The sequence below is a fragment of the Rhea americana genome, unplaced genomic scaffold, assembly GCF_003343005.1.
Source record: "Rhea americana isolate MKP2758 unplaced genomic scaffold, rheAme1 scaffold_57, whole genome shotgun sequence".
Lineage (NCBI taxonomy): Eukaryota > Metazoa > Chordata > Aves > Rheiformes > Rheidae > Rhea > Rhea americana.
In genome coordinates, this window is record NW_028186723.1 from 4,670,921 (window position 1) to 4,677,762 (window position 6,842).

The window sequence follows — 6,842 nt, forward strand, 5'->3', positions numbered from 1 at the left end:
ACAAAAAACTTTTCTAATATCTGCTGCAAGATTTTGAATTTGCTGCGCTTGTCCAATGGATTCCCAAATTCTTTACTTAACATGCTTTGATGGCAAGTGTCTCTTATTGCATTATTCATACTTAGGGGTTCCATGTTGGGTCAAAAACTTATGTGTACATCTAGCTCCCTCATCCAAACTTAAGTTACAAAAAGTCATATCCCTAATGACACTAGCTTTTAGCAGTTTTTGTTTTGTTATTAATTGGTCTATTCACAGAGTATAAAGTTAAGTCAGTACATAAAGAACTGACTAGTCATGGACTTTTATATGTAATTTTAATCTTTTACATTGCAAAAGCATTAAAATCATTGAAACATATCTATCTTTAGTAATTTTGTTTGCTGTAATAATCACACATAAACAGGTGCAATGACTTAAAAAGAAATTTGCAGCTACATGGGTCTACTTAGAATAGAATATATATGTATATAGAATATAGAATATTACCAGATTATTTAATTCATATCTGCATTGCGATTTCTGCAGCTTAGATGTCCCTTGGAACAGAAACTTTAGGTTTATGAGACTACATATATGTTTCGGACACTCTAAGGCATGACGCGCAGTATGCTGAATATCCATGTGCTTCACTACAGTCCATGGAAGTATGGAATTGCTTGCAAGATTTACCCTTTAGTCTGTTAGCATTTCCCCACTCAGTTTCCATTTGGTAGTGAAGACATCACCATATTAGAAGGATAGGACATGAAAAAGAATAAGAAGCTGAAAAAGCAGTCTCTGCCATCTTATATGCCTCCTTTCACCAGTTTGCTCATTCTCTATCTTCCTTCTCTATTTTCCCAAAGGAAAGGGATTACTTATGCAAATTAGCAGGAAATATCTCCATATAACTTTCTACTCCAAATAGCAAATAAAAGACTGTGGTCAATAGGGTATGCATCTCACCAGGTACAAAATAATGGTTTCTAATGATTTTATGGCCAGAGAGTACCAGTGCTTTTGATGATGATGCCTCTTAGCAAAGAGCTGAAGCACTGGCTCCTGGCCCTCATTCAGCTGTGCTTTGCAGCTTGCTGACTACGTGTTCCTTGCTGTTTTAGCTGAACATTTTTGGTCCTCAGATTCCCTCCTACTATGGAATTTGCCAGCCTTCCCCTCTGTGGGATTATCCCTTCTCCAGGGATATTATCCCTTGGAAATAACATCCCTGTATCCCAGTTTTCCATTTCTAAGTAAATAATTCCAGCATGCCTATTAGGAAGAGAGCCTTTGAACTGGGCCTCATACAGAACTTGTTCTGCTTTGCAATAAATGTCCATGTCAGTCTGGAATAAACACAGAATCCTCTGAACACCACAACAGACAGATGACCAAATGAAATGTTTTGATTTCTTCTTGATTTGCAATACATTGTTTTGACACAACTATTTAATCCTTCAMGTCACTTGTTACTCCTCTTTAAGTGCTGTAAGTCCCAATTATACCTTAGCTAATGTCATAAGCATATGTTTCCTACCAACAGATTTTAATATAGTGGTGTGAATACACCCACACAAATGCAAATATGCAAGCAGTGCAAAATAAATCAGAAGAAAGGCAGCAATCACAGATTTTGTACTGTATCCATATCTGTATCACAGATACTGATCGTATTTTCAGACTAAATTAGTAAAGAATTCATTTAACATCTTCAGGAAACTACCAAAGAGGCTCATAGAAACTGCAGGATCTGGTGATTCAGGGCACTGGAAAAATGTCTGGAGTATTCAATAAATAAGGAAGCAGTCAACCAGCGAAACCACAAAAGTGCTACTTTTCTGGAGGCAGAGTTAAATCACCACAGGCAAAGCAATTGCTAGAGAGGAGAAAAAAACTTGAAAGATAAAATAACCTACATAAGGAAACACATACATCTAGGAAGAAAATCCTAATCCAATCTTAGGTGGCAGGTCCGTATCAACAAGGCTTACTTTAAAGAGATCAAAGGACATTGATCTGTCAGAAAGATCAACCCTACAGAGAGGAGGAGGATTTTCATAAGTTAGGTAAATAATAGAGAAGAGAAAGCAATAGAAGTCATTTCTATCCATTTTTCTGTCTAAAATCATCACTGCTTTCAAAAATTTTGAGACTTACATTATAGTTCAAGGTCTCCCAGTCTCCATGTGGCTTTTCTCCAGGTCATTCTTTAGGAGCAGGTTTCTCTTAGCTTTAGCTGAAACCAGAAAAGATCCTTTTGCTATAAAAGCATGATTCTCTGAGGATTTTTCTTGCTCAAGTATTTTTGTCTCCAAGGTTGCCATTTGCAATTATTCAACCTGTGAATACACAAATTGCAATGATGTAAACTACATATACGTACTCTCTCCAAGACACAGGCTGTGTGCTAATAATGGTGCAGATCAGAAATACATTAAACTTCTTAATAAAATAATGAAAGAGAATTTTACTAAGGTGATATTTATGCAGGATTTGTGGTTTATATCTTTATCCTTCATATTCTGTATTTTTTGATTTGTTATGAAAAAGTGTTCTGTTCCAAGAGGTATAATTTTTGAGTCATTTCAGTCAACCCTCAGAACAGTAACACACTTGGAAGACAGACATACCTGGAGCCCTTGAAGTTGTCATGACAAAAGAGATATTATTGTGAGTCCTTCATATTTTTAAAATGAAGACAAATGGGGACCCATTTGCCCAGGTGCATCTTCTAGGGTGGAACTCCAAGTTCTGCAATATCTGTAGGGATAAGATTCAAGATAAATTCAGATGGGACAGCAACGTAGCTAATTTAGTATCCGTAACAACCACATTGCTCACTATAGAAATCCAAAATGATGTGTCTTGCTGCTCTTTCTCCTTAAAGATGCTTCAATGCCAATAAAATGGAAGCATTAAAATTAAAATTATCCCAAAACTTTGCTACAAGTGAAGTTAAAATGTTAGTTGCTTCATTACACCCTCCTTGATTACCTCTGTGAGCAAAGTTGTCAAAGGAGAATTAAAATAGGTCTCTCTAAATGGACATTAGTGTCTGGTTATGCAGATTATATTGGTCACAATCTTGTTCAAAACCATGATAAAATTGTATAAGTACATTATATTTGAAAGTTCAGCTGAACACTGTTCTTCAGTGATCGTCACAATGAAAAAAAAAAACACCCAAAACATGCTAAAACAGTAATTTAGCTGTTCTGCAGCAATTTTTATTACCTCCTCTAGACTAATTGCTGCTGAAGTCAACTCCCAAGAAAATATCTATCTTTTTAGGTTAATTGTACCTCTCATGTAATAAATGTGAACATATTCTGCTTTTAGTTACACTACGAACTAAAAGAATCACTTCGGACTTGCAAAAAGATTACCCTAGATTTACATAAACAGAAGAAAGGAATAGTCCAATCTCAAGGACTGTCTTTTATGTAGGTTTTATACTTTTTATTCAAGGTATGGTTTTAGCACTCACTTGAAAACATTCAAGCAAAGGGATAAAAAGGCTTACTAAGGGATCAGTGCAGCAGAAGTCAAGTTCCCAAGCAATTGAAACTCTGAAATGACAAGCCCAGGGCCAGTTCTACTCCTGGTTCTATGGAATATTTGTCTTTAGCCACAGACTGCAGCCAGATTGTGCCTTACTTAAACCCTGTTGTCTCAAAGACGTAACAAAGCAAGCTGTTAGATGCAGAGCATCTTCCCTTTCATCTCCAAAATCCTCATTTACTCTATTGCCAGCCCTAATCCAGTTCAAGTCCTAGGCCTCTTATCCGCCCCTATTCTGCAGAGCTTTCTCTCACATSCATGCTTCTCCTAGCAAGTGGTAGTCCTTTGGAGTAAGGAGTGCATAGCAAGAATGTTCATGCCTAGGATTGATTCAGGAAAAAATTGTTTCCTGCACAGCAGCATCAATCACCCTCTGTGCTTTGCAGTGTGATCCAGACTATACTCATTCATCCCAAAGAGCTCTGAGTGAGTTGCGGTCAGAGAATCCCCTCCTTTACCAGCTTGCCTGCTGGCAGCCACTGGGCATGCTGCAGGTTTTGTCCTTGTGGGAATGTGCTGCCAGGGGACTCTCTCTACTCCCGGATTCATTTACCTCTTTGGCCCGGGTCAGGGTTTGCTGATGCTGGGGAACCACTGAAGAGGCTAACTCCTAAGGTATTTAATTACTAGCTCGCCTCATCTTGCTGGTCCTCCTCTCACTATAAAGATTAAATTCACAAATTTGCTTTTCTGCAGTTTCCTTAGTCACTAGAAATGCAATCATACTAATGTCAGTTGATCTCTTCTTACTCTTTCCGTTCTGCAGACTTCCATATCACCCTGGCTCTGGCTCTGTAACCCTGAAAACTAAAAGCACTAAAGCTGTCTCCTCTTCTCCTCTGCTCGTTCAAACAACCACTGCTTCCCTCTCACCAAAAGCAGCAGCTGGATCGAGCCCCATGGGGCAGCTGAGAAGAGAGGGGGCTAAGCAGAGCCTCTTCCAGCTCCAGGGTCCGGACAGCTCCTGCTGAAAAACCTGCTGATATTTCTGCGATTCCTGGTTGAAGGTTTCTGCCTGAGGAAAATTTGTCCCCTTCTCCCCCCAAGCACCCTCCAGCACTCTCTCAGCAGCAAGGATGGGATGCTCAGGTGGCAAACACTTGTGCAACCATTAATCCTCCTCGCTTGGCCTGCTCAGCCTGTCCGGGAGGACAACTGCCAGTCTGCCTGTCCCTTTCCATCACTTTGCAGTGTGAACAGCATCTGGTACATAGAGAAGGACTGCCAAAAGAATTTAAGTGATTATGTAAAAAGTCCATGGAAACGATGAACTTTTAGACACTTTAAATCTTCTAATAAAATATCACTGATTCATTGAATTGTCTCTGTTGAGAGTCTGTATTCTGACTTTCTGGGAATACRTTTCAAGGTGAGGATGGTTAGGGAGGCTGGAATTAAAAGAGGATAACAAACAACTAATTATTTCAAAAGCATTAAAACTGATCATACTCAGGATACAAAGGACTATACCAATGGCAGAACAAAGCACTTTGTTTGGTTCAGCAGTAAATAGGATGCGCTAGAGTTATTGGCCATTAAATACTCCCCAAAACCCACTGAAACACCTAAAGAAACCGTTTAGTAACTCAGGTACTTTTCTGTTAAATCACACCAGTTATACAAACCCTATCATGTTTAAAGCTCTTACAAGTACTCCTTAAATATAAGAATAGAAATCTGCCTAGTCTAACACTGTCATTTCATTTAAGAGCTCTATACTTCCTGACAGGAAGAAGTCAAAGAAAACATAGTAGGACTCTCACTCAATTCTCATGAAAAATGTGAACACTTTCCTCAGTAAAATGGTAAGCCTGCTGCCTAGCTTAAAGATTGTTCTTGCACATGTTCCGTGTGCAAAGATCTAGAGCTTGTCCTCAGAAACAGAACTTTTTTACAGACTCTATTTGCTAACAGCCAATGTTCAGAGAACGTTTTAATTCTTTTTTTCTGAAACATTTTCATACAGAATTTTCCAAGAATTTTTTCAGCATCAAAAAATAACGGAACCTTTCAATTATATCAAAATGTTTCCAGTATGTGAAATCTGCTTTCAGAATTTAATTCTGTTGAAAACTGTTACATTTTATTCAATTTGTGAGTTGTCCATTAAATAGAAAATCCAGTTTCCAARAAGTTCAATTTAGCAAACATGTTGTGAAGAGTATAATAGTTTGACATTATACTCTGGTCCAACATTTTTCCTGAACAAGTCAATAGATCCAAATCTGTAGATCATCAGGTGCAATAAATCACAACAGCTACTACACAAATTTTTACCATCTGGATCACAGTCTTCTGTAGCATACTTCACTGTTTGTAAGACTCAGAGCATTCTCATATCCCTCACAAAATTCATTTTGCACCTATTTAAAAAAAGTCATGTTGGCACACATACCAGGGCAAGGACCATAAACCTCATCAGCTGTTAAATATATCACCTTCCTAAATGACTGGCAACAGCTTGCAGTGCCATTTCTGCCTTTCAAAGTGCTGAGATATTAATTTGAATAAATGTTAAACAGTCAAATCACTCACTATATGTGAGTAGCAATTCTTGGCTTTTCTAATGTACACAAAGAGAAATGGAGTCTTTTCAGAACATCTTTTTATCAGACTGAGCATTTTTCTTTTGGGCGTCCGTGCATACATAGGAGGTTGTAGGCATAACCCACTTCCATTTCCATGCCCCAGCAGGCAGAGAACACACCTGAGGGAAGTAGTCAACACTCAGAGAATTTCTCAGAAGGTAACAGAAGAGATCAACAACTATTGCTAAGAATAATAGTTTTGTAACAAACTTCTCTAGCTGCAGATAAGGAAGGACAACAAGTACCCTAACGTATCTTTGAAAATAAACACATGCACACACTACTGGTGTAGCAGCTAAGAGACTAGCTCCCTTAGAAAACCTTGCAGAGGGGAAACAAAGAGGAAACTCAGTCCTAACCTGTACAGCAAAACTGCTCATGCTCTTTAAAACTGTTCTGTTTAAAAATAAAATCCGGGCTCTTCTCCACTACTGAAGGGCAAGGAGCAGTGGCGTAGTGTAACAGTTCGGGGCAGGGGGAGCGGTGTCACTGCCCCCTTTTCTGTGGTTCTGTCCCCAGCCAGCTCATTGAACTTCGGACCAGCTGAGCCACAACATGCTGTTCACCCTCTCCTGGCTCCAGCCCCCAGCTACAGTTTCTGCCCTGTCTGGTATGCCCTTACGCTGATCATACAAACACCTCCTCAGCCACTAATGAGCTGGAGGGCTTACCTGGCTTAGATGGTCTTCCCTTAAGAGCTTGTTTGGCTGA

General features: G+C 39.0%; 1 protein-coding gene across 1 annotated transcript in view; it reads right to left on the reverse strand.

The window, feature by feature from the left end:
• The window catches only part of PRLHR (prolactin releasing hormone receptor), a 34,480-nt gene extending 32,250 nt beyond the window's left edge, over nucleotides 1-2,230 (reverse strand). The window contains exon 1 of the mRNA XM_085319045.1: nucleotides 2,140-2,230. The gene's annotated coding sequence lies outside the window, so the exon portion shown is untranslated. The remainder of the gene's footprint in view (nucleotides 1-2,139) is intronic.
• Nucleotides 2,231-6,842: the final 4,612 nt, after the last annotated feature.